This window comes from Podarcis tiliguerta, assembly GCF_965153285.1.
Source record: "Podarcis tiliguerta genome assembly, chromosome: 5".
Classification (NCBI taxonomy): domain Eukaryota; kingdom Metazoa; phylum Chordata; class Lepidosauria; order Squamata; family Lacertidae; genus Podarcis; species Podarcis tiliguerta.
In genome coordinates, this window is record NC_139538.1 from 81,453,995 (window position 1) to 81,471,118 (window position 17,124).

The following is a 17,124-nucleotide window of genomic DNA, read 5'->3' on the forward strand; positions in this document are numbered from 1 at the left end:
CCACCTCCAGGAGGTCCATTCTGTATGAGGTAGGAACTGTGGGTGTTATTCAGCCAACTCTTTACTCAGAATAGACCCACTGAAATTAATGAACACGACTACGTCAGACCCATTAATTTCAACACGTCTACTCTGAGTAAAACTTAGCTGAATACCATGCTATGCCTTTAGTGTGGCGGCACCAACACTTTGGAACTCCCTCCTGTTACATGTAAAAGGGTAAAGGGACCACTGACGATTAGGTCCAGTCGTGACCAACTCTGCGGTTGCGGCGCTCATCTCGCTTTACTGGCCAAGGGAGCCGGCATACAGCTTCCGAGTCATGTGGCCAGCATGACTAAGTCACTTCTGGCGAACCAGAGCAGCGCACAAAAACGGCGTTTACCTTGCCGCCAGAGCGGTACCTATTTATCTACTTGCACTTTGACGGGCTTTTGAACTGCTAGGTTGGCAGGAGCAGGGACCGAGCAACGGGAGCTCACCCCGTCGTGGGGATTCGAACCGCCAACCTTCTGATCAGCAAGTCCTAGACTCTGTGGTTTAACCCACAGCGCCACCCGCGTCCCTCTGTTACATGTAAGGCACACTATTTAGCGGTTAGAAACTCCAATGGAAATCCTTGTTGTTACATATTTTACATGGCTGTTTATTTATATATATATTAAATTTTCATATATGGATTCTTTATGATGGCCTATATTTGTAAGTTTGGCGAAGTTAGTAACATATCATGCAGGCACAATCTCTGTTATCTTTTTGGTGACTGTTGAAAATCTTTTCCAACAAGCCTCTTAAGTGGAGATTTTTATCTCAATCTATACTGGAGGGGGTTTTTTTTAACTGTTTTTTTAAAAAATGTGGTGCTTTTATTGTTAAATCACTTCAGGACGCTGTATAGGAAGCATTTTATGAAACGGTAAATAAATAAATAGAAGCCTAGCATCCATTTTTATATGCTTCCTATATGTCTGCACAGTACATAACACACATACAGTACATAACAACACACAAGGAGAACTGTCAGTCTGGACACTGGTGTGTTGCAAATCCCGATTACTTATTCCCTGCCCCCCCCCAAGGGTCAGTTAAACAAAATTAAATCATTAAGATGCAGAGAATAAATAGAAACTGATAAGGACAAACATGGCACATTCACTACTGAATTGTCTTAGGATTGCATGAGGTGTGTCTGTGTGTTATCTGCTTATGAAATATAAATATAAATAAATGGTTGGTATAGACCGGGAAAATGGGGAATCTGTGGCTTAACATTAGTGAAGTCATGTTAAACAAAATATTGTTTTGTATTCTCCACCCCCTTCTACTTCATTTCTGAACACACCAGCATAAGAGATTTACTTCCGCTGAACTGGAATATTTTAATAACGGAACAATTGGGGGATTTGATAAATGTTTTGAGAATTAAAATTGAATAAATTAATACAGGAAGCTAACTTGCTATGATGGGGGGGGGCAGTATGGAAATGCATCTAAAAGTGTCTCGTAATTGATCGTTCACAATTTGCAAGCCTGGCATGACTCCATGCAGAGTCCCCAGTCTCGCTAAGGTAATTGGTCCTATTGAAAACAACACTGGCTCAGCAGCACACACTGCTTTCTTCCCTCGCCTCTAGGCACAGGGAAGGATCAATATCTGTTAGGATTGCTTCTTGTTCCAACAATGTAAGATTTACAATACTTGCTAGGATCCTCACTTTGTCTTCACCCAGCTCATCAGTGGAACCCAATTACTAACCTCAGACAAACAACATTAACATGAGCCGCTATGCTTCTTTATTGCCCTTCATCCAACTCTCATTTCGGGATCTTCAGGCAGTGGCACTATAACAGACACTACACTTTAAAGTGTGCTCCAAGGAATAAATTTCCAGTCTTTCATTACTCGTACCTTGATTTACTTCATATCATCTTGCTGCTATAGACAAAGATAACACACTGTAAATTACAGCTGTCCTGTCTTGTAGTTTCAGAGGTGGGGGGAAGGCAGGGAGTGACTCTGTTTACTCAGCCAGCCCTGGAATACCCCTTGCTACATCCCTACCATCAGCTATGACTAATATTTATTGTTGCTATTTGAACACTGTATTTCATGCAAAATTAGTCTTCTAAAGGTTGGAGGGGGGATTTTATTTCTCACTTCTTTCCTTCTTACACCTACACATGCATACACAAGAGCAGAACGAAAGATGCACGTTTTATATTCTTTATTGCACCTGTTTAGGATAGGTAATCTCATTTAAACTTTCCTCATGAGGCCGTTCCAGGAAATCCCCCCCCTCAAGTCCTGAAACCATAATAATGCAATGACTTTTGATACTTCACAGTTCGTTATGACCTAATTTGGGCTTAATACACAGAAAGCCAAGAGACAGAGAGAAAGCAAGCCTTTGGACTGGAGGTTAAAAAAGCCTTTTTGACTGTGTTATTAAGCCTGCCTCTCATTTTGCTGCTTTGCTGGCTGCAGTCACGGCTTGTGAAAACAGTCACTGGAAAAATTCCTTCAGGTTAGCTGTTGCAGTACCCCCTTATTTGTCCTACAATTTCCTCCATCCTCCAACCTATTCCACTGGCTGATAACTAAGAACATTAGTTTTATGCGACTTGTCAAGCTCAAATGAAAAGAGAGCTAACTTTAATGACACTGCAATTAATCGCCCCAATAGACAGACAGCTAAAAGACAAGATATTGACTTCATTAAGGATAATGTATTATGTCATTAAGTTAGTAGGGTCACCTTGTGTATCATATATGCCTGCTAATATATTGGCATTTTCCTCAAATAAGATAAATTCAGATATGAGTGATAAAGCTGATTAGAAAATGTTTAATCTAAAGAGGCTAGTTTCCTATGGGTTGGCTTTGCAAACCTCAAGTGTACGAGGCATTGTAAGAAACTATTATAGATCTCAGATTATCTCAAATAACTGGCCCTAGTCATTTATAACCTTGTTTTCTGCTCAATTTCTAAAGTTAAAAAGGTATCTCAGCTGATGAATCCTAGATATCTTTTGGCAATGCTATAGCTCAGATTCTACCACCACCCCATTTTTACCTTTAATCTGTTTTACTACACGTTAAGCAGGAATTACTACTGGCTATACGATATCTCAACTGGCATAAGGAAGTTTAACTATTTAAGAAACAATCTATTAAATTAAATTAAAACAAAAATACCAACACAATTGTTTATCACAATTGGCCACTTTGCAGCTGGTTATTCATTCTAATCTGTTAATATTTCATTTTTAAAGCCCCACATTTTCTATTTATTTAAGAGTGCAATCCTATGTATGCCTATTCAAATGTGAGTGTCTTTCAGTTAAGTGGGTACATAGGACTGCATTATTAATAATAAATCAGCACAGAGGTGGCTAATCTGTGCCTCTCCAGATATTGTTGGATGTCAGCTCCCATAATCTCTGACCATTGGTCATGCTGGCTGGGTGCAGTCCAGCATCTGGAAGACCACAAGTTAGCCACCTTGACTTAGCACTTACATCAGGTGTTGCAACTTCCATCACCTCAATAAGCCTTAATTACCCTGTAAGGCAGCCACGAAATTAAAAGATGCCTGCTTCTTGGGAGAAAAGCAATGACAAACCTAGACAGCATCTTAAAAAGCAGACACATCACCTTGCAAACAAAGGACTGTATAGTTAAAGCTATTGTTTTCCCAGTAGTGATATATGGAAGTGAGAGCTGGACCATAAAGAAGGCTGATTGCAGAAGAATTGATGCTTTTGAATTATGGTGGTGGAGGAGACTCTTGAGAGTCCCATGGACTGCAAGGAGATCAAACCTATCCATTCTTAAGGAAATCAGCCCTGAGTGCTCACTGGAAGGACAGATTGTGAAGCTGAGGCTCCAATACTTTGGCCACCTCATGAGAAGAGAAGACTCCCTGGGAAAGACCCTGATGTTGGGAAAGATGGAGGGCACGAGGAGAAGGGGACGACAGAGGACAAGATGGTTGGATAGTGTTCTCGAAGCTACCAGCATGAATTTGACCAAACTGCGGGAGGCAGTGGAAGACAGGAGTGCCTGGCGTGCTCTGGTCCATGGGATCACGAAGAGTCGGACACGACTAAACAACTAAACAACAACAACAAAAGGTAGACTGGTACTACAGGGTGAGTCCTTTAAAAGAGGCCCTATGGATACAAGAGTACACATGTTCCACGGGGCCTCTTTTAAAAGACTCACCCTGTACTTTGCCCATAAAGTGCATGGAGGGAAGGGGATCAAGCTAAATGACAGTCAATTGCCCAAGGTGATTTCACAGCTGCTGTGAGATTTGAAAAAAAGGGAAGAGTGTGTGCCTGTTCCTCCACCATTGGAATTAAGATTGCCTGGTTGGGTTCTAGATTTTAAACATGAGCTGGGTTCTAGATTTTAAACCCTCTCAGGAAACAATGAGCAGTTCTGTGTTGCACAGCACCTAGCACCTGCATGACAATGACTGAGACTTGGCAGTGCTTCACTGTACAGTGGTACCTCGGGTTAAGTACTTAATTCGTTCTGGAGGTCCGTACTTAAGCTGAAACTGTTCTTAACCTGAAGCACCACTTTAGCTAATGGGGCCTCCCGCTGCCGCTGTGCCGCCGGAGCACGATTTTTGTTCTTACCCTGAAGCAAAGTTCTTAACCTGAAGCACTATTTCTGGGTTAGCGGAGTATGTAACCTGAAGCGTATGTAACCCGAAGCATATGTAACCCAAGGTACCACTGTATTTAGGTACTGCATGATGACTACTAGTTAATAAGTGAATGTCCTTTGTTAATGTGTTCGATCAGTCAGTGGAGTACAGTAGAAGAGAGTTTTGGACAATGAAATCCTGGGTTCACATCCCCATTCCCTGGAGCAGCCTCACCGAAACCTACTTCAGACAGTTGTTGTAAATACAAAGTGGTATACACCATGTATAGCACACAGAGGAGGTCAGGGGAGCTAACATCAATTCACAATTAATTCCTTCCAACTTGTGGACTATTTAAGATTGGGGTGCCATTATAATTATTTTTGAAACATCACATACTATTACTGATTTAAAGAGAAACATTGTCACGCGTCTGCTAATGATGCATTCCAGTACCATCATCCAAATGACTAGGTCTTCCCCCAACTGGGGTGGGGAAATAGGAGAATGGTAGCACATCATTGTTAATCATTGCTTTGTCTCCTTATATTTGTGGGCTTCAGACTGTGCTCTTTCCCCCCCTTCTATTTCTGCCATTCCTCATGTGAGCACAGACTCACACAGATCATTACTCCAGTGGCCACAGAAGACAAATCAAGGCCATATGAAATATTTCCCTCCAGCACATCTTATTTTAAAATTGCTTAATAAAGATTTTTGTGCCATTTAATATGCTCCACAGCGAAGTAAAAATACCCATTCATTTCTTTTATAAAGGACGGTTATTTTACAAACATTGCTTGGATATGCTTACTGCAAATACAGAAATGTCAGTGAAAGATGATGCTTCTCTAATTATTTATAACAGCTTGCTCAAGTACTGCATGCATAAGCACAAGCGCATGTTAAAATAATGGAGAACTTCCAAACGAATACACTGATTTTCTAACACAATAGTTTCCCCCAAACAAACTTGCAGCCTCATTTCCAGTGTCTTCATATTTCTTTTTAAAAGGCATTTTTTGAATTTAGCAGCTGGGGCAGAATTCACACACTCATTTTATTCTGTCAATAGTCATAGCGAAAACATATTTACAGAAACACCTGAGCATTCCTGTTAGATTAGTGAGGTTTTTAAAAAAAAATCCAATAAGGCAATATATTTTATAAACACATACATAGTAAATAGGGCATTTCCACCTCCACTGAAGTCATTGGCAAGAACTCAGATTTGTATTTTCCAGCCTAGATTTCACCTATTATTTCGTTTTAACATCTCCACAAGAGAAAAAGTAGGAGACATGAAGAAAACCTTTCTCAGGACTAGGTGCAACAAATGTTCAGTAGCTGCTTTTGAAAGAACCAGCACTAACTCATGTCCTTTCCAATCCTTCACTCCAAACCGTACCTTTTAACCTGCATCCCATCTTTCCAATATTTCCATTAGGATTGTCAAAAGCAGAAGTTTGGAAACCTTTCCCTGTGACCTTGGCATTTCTTCTCAGGCTTAACGTATTGGCATTTTTTCCCCCTCTGACTGCATCGCTTCTCATTTGTCATGATTATTGTTGAATTTTTCAACTGTCATTCCCGAACGTAAATCAATGGTTGTCGACTTCCCCTTTGTCATATCTGCACAGCAAACAGCCTTTCCCTTCTAAATGAGGCTTCCTCCCTTTCCATCCATTAAAAGGGCCTGTCTTTTGGAGAAGTCAATCCTTTGTTAGGTCACTCCATTTATCATTCTTCCAATCAGCACCTGACACACGTATTCAGCCAGGTCTTCAACCACACAATCATTGTTCATCTCCCCCCCCCCCCCGTAATTTATTTATGCATGGTGCATTTTGCCATCCATCTTGGCCAGTTTTACATTTTTCACTGCCCTTCTATCCTTAGGTCTCATTTGCCTTAAAAGAACAGTAAGTTTGAAGAGGAGGGAGGGAAGGAGGGAGATGGAGACTGTGTTTGTGAAAGTGCAATGGAGGCCAGTATGCCCCTTATATACAAAAATACACTATAACCTCTAAAAGACTGCAGACCTTTAAGATTTTGTTATATACTATCCACAGCAAAAGCATTGCTTTCAAGGGTTTCTAAAATTTATTTATTTTAACCCTTCAATGGAGAATAATGAACCATATGACTTTTTCAACACATTGTAAGATAACGACGTTGCATTGTAACATTATCTCTTTCTATACAAGATATTCGTACTTGCAAAAAATAATATAAAGTGGTGGCTTTGTCCAAATGCTGCATGGAATGCTAAACTTAGTAATTGCACACAATCTCCTGCCCCCAGGTTAATCTATTTTAATTCTCAATGGCCAATAGATTATTATTTTACTGTGAAACAATATATTATTACTATTACTATTGCTATTAAAGCACATGGACAATCTCTCCCCATGAATATTTATTATATGGTCAACAGCCCAGTTTGCTGCCCTGTCCTGCTATGCTGAGCTAAGCTAAACTAAGCTTAAGCCAAGATTTGGTTTAGTGTGTCACCCAAATGGAGACTTGTGGTTAAGCTCTCTCCTTACTGCGAGCCATAGCCAAGGTTTGTTAAATGCCCATAACCATTCTTAATCCAGCCTAGATTTCACCAGATTTGATTTCCCACAGATGTCAAGTAGGGATGTAGGACTGTATTTCACTCCTTCTCCTCTCCCTATAACCCTGAATCTGTTCCCACAGGTTACCTCCCCGTATCTTACAAATATCACCTACAGGTTGTGAAAACCATTATTGTTTTCCTGCAAAACATGCTCTTGGATTCTATTTATTTCAGATTAAAAGCTGTATACATAAGATGCATGAAATCATGCCTACTGGACCTACTGCTGCCCCTTCCGTATTGGAAGGTCCTATTTGAACACAGGTTTATTCATTTATTTTAAAGATTAATATACTGTCCTTCAACAACACTTTGAAGGTGGTTTACAAAGACTCCCACCCCCACAAAAATGAAGGGAACAAACCAATCCTGGGCAAAGGGGACCTTGGACCTTGGGAGGACAGGACTAGCAATCACGACCCTGATCTCCACTCCATACCTTCATTTGTCCATTCCATAAGCACAGGGATTTTGCTGATGTTTAGCTGTGATGATGGTGATAATTACTGATTGCCACAACACTACCATAAACTACAGGGACATGTGTGAAAGAGAACAGGGTGTGGCTAAAAGGAAAGCATAGCTTGCCCAAACAACACAACGAGTTTCCTTGTTCTTAAAGTTAACATTTATTAATTAGAATTGTAGGCCGAAAGCTGATATAGCCACAGAGAGAGAAAAAAACAACTCCAGAAACCTTAAAGATTTTGGTTAACATGCAAAACCTGCCTCAGGCTCACAGCAAAAAAAGAAAAAGAAGCACACTCAATTGGTCTGGTAATACGCCCATAGCTGCAATTCACAGTACAGCTGCACACAATGGAAGTAAATGGAAGGTCACAGGACAGAGTGGTGTGCTTAAATGTGCCAGAAACAGGCACACAAGGAGAAACAATCCCTCCCCATTTTCTACAGACCTTTAATGAACTGTTTCATTTTTGCAGACATTCCGTGTTCCAGTGCCCACATTATCCGCAACACCCCACTATTGCAAAACACTCTGATGTGGCCAAAAGTGAGCTTCTTACCAAAAAAATTCGTCATTTGTCTATACAAATAAAATCATCAGCTTTCTTCTCCCCCACCCTTTCCCTTTTTGCTTTCTGTGGTCTCTCCCTGCCCCCCGTTCCCCGTTTAATGTCTCTAACTTTATGCCATGTTCCTTTCCTCTTTCAGCACGGCTGAGCAAGGCTGACAGGCGGATTCCTTTGCTTTTCAGGGTATTAAAGCCACTTTCCCGCTCTGACAGCCTGTTCTACTCTGCCACCTTATAGCTCTGGCTTCACACTTCTCTGGGCAGCCACTGCTTCTTGACAGACCACTGTCACTTCCCATCATCCTCTCTGTATATCCTGTTCTCTCCCCCTCAGCACGCATCCCGACTTTCCAACCAATGCAATTATTTTTTTTGACAAGCCATCCATCAGCTTTAACTTTAAAAGCACTTTCCGCTGATATCCATTGTTAAATCCCTTGCTTTTTATGGAGCTTGCATGAGAGAATATGATATCAGACATTCAAACTACCAAACCATGTAAATTTACTTTGTTCTCAGCTATGTTTCCAATTTCACGTCCAATTTTTCGGTACATTATGCGTAGTTGTTGTGCTTAATATGATGTTGTCAAATCCCATTAAAGTTCACTGCATTGCACGGCTTTAAAAACAGGTTACAATTTGCATTCTATAAAGAAAAGGAAGGAGTGCAGTCTGAAGTCAAGCTGAATCTTATTAAAATTATCTGTTCAATTGTTACATTTGTAGATGGAGTAATTTTGAGGCATTAGCTGAGACACATATGAAAATGTCAGTGTGCCAACTAATGACAATGAAAGCAAAAGGAATATATCTGTGAAACTCAATAAAGCTCCTTTTGCTGGTGACATAAATTTGATGATAATCCGAAGAAATGAATAAGGGACCATACAGTTTGAATAGGAATTACCTTTTTCTATTAAATCAGTTTGGTGCATTTCCAGTCGGCCTACATCTTGCTCCCCTAATGCCAGGAAGAGTCTCTCCGGGTGGACTAAGGAAATCCTTACAAGAATAAATTTCCTCTTGAGGAATATCATTCATACTAAGCTCAGAAAAATTTCACACAGACACAATTTAGTAACAAGGAAAGGATTAATCCTGCCCTTTGCATGCCATCAGGATGGACAGACAGAGAAATCGGCTCAGAGGCAATGTTGCGGCAGATAAAGAAACAAGGACACCCCTTTTCTTTCTTTTTCTTTTGTATATTTCTATCTCGCAAATCTGAAACGGGAATCAAAAACAGTGAGCATGAAAACAAATTTCAGTCCTGTAAAGATTATTAGGGTTAGGTATTAAAATGGTCCCAGTGTTAAAGTTTACCTTTCAATGCCTGATACTTTGCACAGTTCCATACCATAACTGCAGACATACACACACATGCCAGGTTCCCAGGCTTGGCATACAGACTGGCCAAGAAATAGAAGCCCGGGTGGAAGACTTTGTTCTTCACAGCAGAGAGTAAGTGTAACTCTCTAACAGCTGTTTTTGAACCGTCTTCAAAGTTATGCCCGTGCACTATGCATTATATTAGTCAATCCCAGTTGCTACCATAGCATCAATAACTCTGCCTAGGTTATCATTAGTCAGCAAAGGTCCCAGATGGCATAGCAGCCTATGATACCACAGAAGCTACCTGGGCCTACAATAACAAAGGTGGATCTAGGAATAACTGCAGGCTCCGAATCTGATTCTTTGCAGGACTAACACGTTGGAACACTGTCTCTCTCTTCCCAACCACCTACCCACAGAACCCCATTTTTGTTTGGACTGAGTTTCAGTTTATTGGCCCTCGACTAGTTCATTACAGATCCCACAGCCTTTCCAAAGGAGGGAACTAAAAGGAAATTAGCAGAGAACAGCTGGGAAGTCACTTTACTTGCATGGGGCCTAAGTTATTTCGGACTCTACAACTAATGTGAGCACTTTGAATTAGGCCCAGAAATGAACTGCCAACCAGTGCAGCTATTTTAAAATAGGGGTAATATATATATATATGTTCTAAATTGAATCCCAGCTAACTGACTGCTGCATTTTGGACCAGTTGAAGTTGCCAAGTTGTCTTCAAGAGCATGGAGTACTCTGGCCAAGTCATTGCTGCCCCAAAGGACAGAATCAGAAGCCTTCTGCTTGTTCCAGAAGGTGGTCTTTCTTCATAAATAATATTTCTGAATTATAGGTGTGAACTTTGCAAAGAGCTGATTCTACCTTTGAGGGCAACTTAGCTCATGAAACTTGACAGTAACATATCAACTGTTGCTAAGTTTACACAACTGCTCTAGCAACTGCGATCATAATAACAAAACCTTCTCAAAGAGGCAAATTTACATAAGGTCAACAAGTCCCCTGACAAATTATATATAGCATTCTGTCACTGAAATACTGCCAAATCTTTGTTCTTTAAGTCTAGGGAAACTAATGGGAATTGCAGGCAATGATAGTATTTTTCAACAGGGTTGTGATTTCATTCTATAAATAATTTTAAAACTATTACTCTGTGTTGTATCACAAAAAGATGAGCTTTTGTTCAACAAGCAATTCTTTGCACGGGTGTTGTTTTTTGCACCTAGAAAAGCTTCATGTATGCTCTTGCTGTGTGTTATAATTAATGAACCATCTTCAAATGCAGCCTCACCTAGAGTGCATTAGTCTGGATGTAACTAAAGCATGAATAATTGAGGCAAGATTTGCTGTTTCTAAATATGTTTTCTAAATAGGGTTGCAGAAGGTATACTGGTCAAGTGGCCTCCCTGGCAAAGAGTGCATGTCACCAGTTTCATTTGATGTGTCAACTGTGTCCCTTCCTGTAGAGGGGTACCTTAGACACATGCACTAGTAACCACATTTTTACTACTAGAATGTGCTCTATGTGGTGTTTTTATTATAGCTGGTCCAGAGATTGCAGCTGGTGCAAAAGCCTGTCACCTGAGTGGTGAGTGATGCCCCTTACTGGGCACATATCACTCCCGGGATTGGCTGCCTATTAGCCACTGAATCAGTTCTAAGATCTTGTCTCCTGTGACAGTGTTGAATTCAAGAACACTCAGAAGCTGAGGACCTGCAACAGCATTCAGGACAGGCTGTCTCCCTACCTCCCAGATGTGAGAACCCAGGATACATAACACCTCTGCCTTTTCAGGATTTTGCCTCAATTTATTGCCCCACATCCAGCCAAACCTCACCTCCTAGCACTGGTCTAACACCTCAAATGCCTTGCCTCTCCAGATTCAGATGGAACAGAGAGATAAAGCTGGGTGTGATCTGCATATTGATGACACTTCACTCCAAATCTCCTGATGACAGCCAGGGGCGAACGAAGGCGTTGTGACACCTGGGGCAGGGCGTCGCTACATATGTCACATGTGCGGCATCACTATGTGCGACGCATGCACCATATGTGCGACGCATGTGCACGCTGTACATAGTGGTTTGCCGGTGGCGCTGCTCCAGTGCCGTACGGACAGCGGTGGGATGCCTCCATCACTGCTACAGCCGCGAATGGAGGATCCTCTACATGCGGCTGTAGTGGCGACAGAGGGATCCCCATCATCCATACAGTGCTCGAGCAGTACCGGCGGCAAACTGCTATGTGCAGTGCATGTGCGGCATCGCTACGTACAGTGCATGTGTGTGACGCTGCACATGCACTGTACATAGCAGTTTACTGCTGGCACTGGGATCCTCTGCTCGTCGCTGCAGCCGCAAATGGAGGATCCTCCACATGCAGCTGTGGCGGCACGATGGCTGCTCGTGCCACCGCAGCCCCCATGGGGTGCCTTCTTGTCACTCACCCAGACATGGCACCCGGGGCGCACCGCCCCCCCCCGTTGCGACTCCACTGAAGACAGCTCCCAAAGGTTTCATATAGATGTAATGGATGTTTATATTTTAATGCTTTGTTAACTGATAGTTACACTTGTAAACCACTTGTAAACCACTTAGAAGCCTACTGTGGAATAAAACTGTAGTGGTAGCAGTAGAAGAAGGTTGGCATCAGTAATAATGTACATTGCAAGGGAGGGAGGTAGATTTGAAGGGGGAGTTACATGGTTATCTCGATTTCTTAAAAATTAGTGCTCAAGACAGATCAGAATAACTGCTAACTTCAAAGAGCTGCTGAGTGAAAGAGTGATAGAAAAGGAAAAGCTACAGAAAAGGGACAGCACTGCTTAATCAAGAGAAGCAGAGCTTATGAGCAAAACTCTTCAAATACACTTTGCCCAACAGGCCATTTCCAACAGAACCCTAGCTGTTCAATATTATGACTACATGGCCCAGATACTTAACTTGCTAACTGTTTTCCCAGTACTGACTTGTTAATATGAATTAACTTTTTTCTGCTTAAACCGTGGCGAATTGAATGAAGCCACAGAAAAACAATACTCTTAAAAGGTAAGTACTTTCCTATTCAACAAATGAACTAAAAGCTCTAATTTGATCAATGAAACAGTTGTGCTGTGGAGAAGCAGCATTTTTAATGAAGTTCTATCCCCTTAACAGTAAGGGTGCAACTGGAAGTACCTTGTTCAATGTCACAAATACCATCCATAATCAATCCTGGAGTTGCTGGGAGTTGTGGTCCCAACACAAAAAGCAGTTATTAAATCAAACATGCTGGGATCGATCCAATCCTACTATGGGCACAGTTCCCATTCATGGAAGGATCCCATACATCATCACATATCCCTTGACCAAGTGGAAGACAGATATATGAGAAAATTACACAGGGTTCCCATTCCCTGTAACATATTGATTCTTACTCATACATGTATCCCAAGGGCAGAAGCCAGGGAGCCATTATTATCTCCTAGGACCATCTTCTCCAACAGCCTTCCCCCAGCCAACACGGCCATTGATAAGGGATGATGGAAGTTGCGATCCAACAACATCTGGGAGTACTAGGTAGGAGAAAGCTGGGGAGCACCAGGTAAGATCCCTCTGATCAGGCATACTGTAGGACCAGATCAAGCCAACCATTTCTAAAAGATGCTCAGAAACACAGAGACTTTCAAAGGGGAAAGTTTCAAAAGTAACCATCAAGAACAGCTTCATAGATATCCTTGCTGTGAACACTTAGGTTTTTTTCGGGGGTGGGGTTGGGAGATGAAAAGACAGCTCTTAGGTATCCATAATTCGGTGTTCAAAAACCATAATCAATCAATCAATCAACCCCAGTACTACAACTGCCAATTACAATAATTTGTATATGAGTAATTTTTCCAGTGTGTTCTTACACTTTCCCAACATTTGGACCATAAGCTATTTGAAGAAACTAAATGTAAACTACATTACTGTAGAGTTGTGTTATACTGCCATGCAATAACTTGTTAACGTCACCCATAACCTTCATAAATGGGTTTGTAATGAGAAAACCTTGTTGTCATACAGTAGGTATGATTGATGCCATGTATGAGTGAAATGAAGCCGCAGTGACCATCTCAATAACACGAACAGCTGCTAAATATTCATTTAGCAGAATGAGTTTGGAAAACTTTGAGCAGATTGCTTTCACAAGGCTGCTTTCAACAAAAGGAAACATAATTAACGAGCTAATATCAGCATGTGTCTGGCTAAGCTAATGAATATCAAATTACACAGAAACCTGTATAAATCATCATTATCCTGAATTTTAATTGAACTTGCAATTAAACATGACAAATTTTATATACACTAAACCTTTAATTTATACTTTCAAATATGGAATAATTTATCATTTTTAGTATTTCATAGTTAATTTCCCAATATGTACACTTCTAATTAACAAGGAGAGGCTTAAAAAAGAGATAGGAAAAATGTATTTAACAGCTCTACCAGTTACAAAATCCGAGTTCTATAGATTGAACTTTAAGAAGATAGCAACTTTGCAGTGAAATTCAGCAAGGAACAAACTACATGTGTTCACTGTAGAGTAGACCGACATTTATAACATGGGGTGGGACACAGGACTCCAATGCTACTTTAATATACAGTGGTACCTCGGGCTAAGTACTTAATTCGTTCTGGAGGTCCGTTCTTAACCTGAAACTGTTCTTAACCTGAAGCACCACTTTAGCTAATGGGGCCTCCTGCTGCTGCTGTGCCGCTGGAGCACGATTTCTGTTCTCATCCTGAAGCAAAGTTCTTAACCTGAGGTACTATTTCTGGGTTAGCGGAGTCTGTAACCTGAAGCGTATGTAACCCGAGGTACCACTGTACCTAATATATTTAGGTAAGACACTTGTCTACACAAAAAACCATTATTGGAAGGATGGGAAGGGAAAGGAATCTGACATTATACTTTGTGCTGTCATAAGATATTTGACCCAGTGGAGGTTTCTGTCAGCGGTATGGGGTTGGGATAATTTTTGCTGATTTGCCCCTGTGCAGACTCCCAAAATCTTCTTTAATGACTTGGTAGACTCTTCAGAAGAGATGCAGGTGAGAGAGAGAATAGATGGAAATTATCCATCTGTTCTGCTGACAGAAGTCTCTGGTGGACCGTCAAAGGGCCTTCCAGCAGCACGAGAAACACTACTGGACACGCATGACCCAAAATAACAGTTAAAAGCAAAGCCACAGTTTATTTAATGGAAATACAGTGGCAACCCTATCCCCTGGGCTGGTGCCCATTGGGATTGGTGGGGTGAAAACCAGGGAGGCCAACAGTAGATGAAGCCAGAGCTAATGACAGGCAGAGCCAACTAATTATAATTTTGTCCCCGTTGTCCTCCCTGCTGAGTTCTACAAGAGCAAAACTAAGGCTAAGGAAGGTAAAGCTGACAGGCAGGGTCACCCCCTGGCCTGGTTGTCAGTACGTAGGCAGGCAGGTGCAGGCTGGCTGAGAGCAGATGGAAGCTGGTGGGACTGTGCCCCATTTGCCATAATAGAAAAGCCTGCTGCATTTTCATTCTCAGGTAAGCATGCATAGGTAAAGGTAAAGGGACCCCTGACCATTAGGTCCAGTCGTGGCCGACTCTGGGGTTGCGGCGCTCATGTTGCTTTATTGTCCGAGGAAGCCGGCGTACAGCTTCAAGGTCTTGTGGCCAGCATGACTAAGCCGCTTCTGGCGAACCAGAGCAGCACACGGAAACGCTGTTTACCTCCCCGCCGGAGTGGTACCTATTTATCTACTTGCACTTGACATGCTTTTGAACTGCTAGGTGGGCAGGAGCAGGGACCGAACAACGGGAGCTCACCGCATCATGGGGATTCGAACCGCTGACCTTCTGATCGGCAAGTCCTAAGCTCCATGGTTTAACCCACAGCGCCATAGGACTAACTAAAATGTAGAGTTCTCATAGAATCACAGAGCATAGGGCGAAAATCAGTTTTCACAAATGGTCACCACAGCATCTCTTTTTTCAAATTGCTGCACTGATGCAACTCATAGATGTTCCCGTTTCCACACAAACAAAAGAGACAAAATGTACGTTTAAAACACAGAGAGAAAATGGATGGTGCAAGCAATGTTTCCCATTACCACTCCCATAGGTTGAAACAAAATTCTACCAATTCTCATTTATTTCTCACAAGTCTCTAAACCTGTATGTATTCAAATGCTTCTGGCCCTGAGCACTGGCTGTTCAGGCCTGAGAAGCAGCAGGACTAATATTTTCACACATTATCAGATAAAGCAGAGTGAAAGAGGCTTCTCCAGAATTCACAACTGAAAGCTACCAGTGAGTTTACAACGTGTGAAATTGTGGTGGTTGGTATTTCCTCATTACTGTGCTCTTGCAGCAAAATCAGGAATGCGGGGCTTTATTTATTTATTTATTTGCCATACACTGTCTCGCTGCTTGCTAGTTAAACCTTGTCTCAAGTTATCAACACTCTCTGGAGAGATAAGCTTCTTCTCACTTACAAGATGTCACTAATAATCGAACTTCCAAGACTCCATCTCGAAAAGAGACTACTGGAGCCACACAGGTCACAGGAATTAACTGCCACCAGTCCTTGCGAAAAACTAAGCTCATCAATCTATAGCTCCTCATTGTAATTAGAATAACGGCTTTGAAAATTTGGGCCGATGTTGACTTGGTTTTATCGCTACAAAGACCTCAGTGTGGGGTTTTTTTTTTTAAAAAAGAAAAGGGAAGAAAAAAACTTGGTGTGAAAGTAAATGATAAGTGATGGTGGCGTTGTCGTGGCGACAGGGACAAACAATTCCCTAGCTGCGACATTTTCAATGTCCTGCAGAAGAGAAACTGTCCTCTTTAGTGTGGTGCGGTATGAAGCTTATTTATGGCCACAAGGCTCACAAGGATTGATGACTGTCGTAACACACTGTCAAATCCCTTACTGACGCATTTACTTTTTTACTTTTTTTTAGCCCCTGGTGTGGCAGAAATAAAATGGATCAAGAAGTGCTGAAGTCTCTCTTACTGAACACAGTCTTAGTATCTAGTGTTACATTAATTATACATCTTGTGCTTCAGTAATCAGGTGGTTTTTTTTTTAATTTTCCTTTTCTATATCATTTTCACAGCATGTTGATCTATGAAGTGGCCACTCTGTTCCTGCATCTGGCAAGGAAGACGTCACATACAAAAACTCACAGTCATAAAATGTTTTGTCTTATCCACAAGAGGAATAGACTTCTCACAGATACAGAATTCTAGGAATCCCAACCATTTTAAGGAACAAAACTAATCAAAACCATTAGTCCTATAGCAGTCTGCTCAATATCAACAAATGGCGCTCTTCCAGGTGATGAAAGGCCTTCTACAATTAGACAATGGCAGGGAAATGATAGAACCATCAGTGGCTGACTATGACTGTTCTGAAGACAAGTGCGTGAAGATAAAATCACTTGTATGCATTCTA

General features: G+C 41.5%; 1 protein-coding gene and 1 long non-coding RNA gene across 3 annotated transcripts in view; one reads left to right on the top strand and one right to left on the bottom strand.

The window, feature by feature from the left end:
- Nucleotides 1–17,124, bottom strand: part of LRMDA (leucine rich melanocyte differentiation associated) — a 740,402-nt gene that overhangs the window by 418,774 nt on the left and 304,504 nt on the right. The window lies entirely within an intron of this gene.
- LOC310677565 lies at nt 12,235–16,739 on the top strand. Its single transcript, XR_014511282.1, has 2 exons — nt 12,235–13,246; nt 16,631–16,739. It is a non-coding gene; the product is annotated as an uncharacterized lncRNA (long non-coding RNA).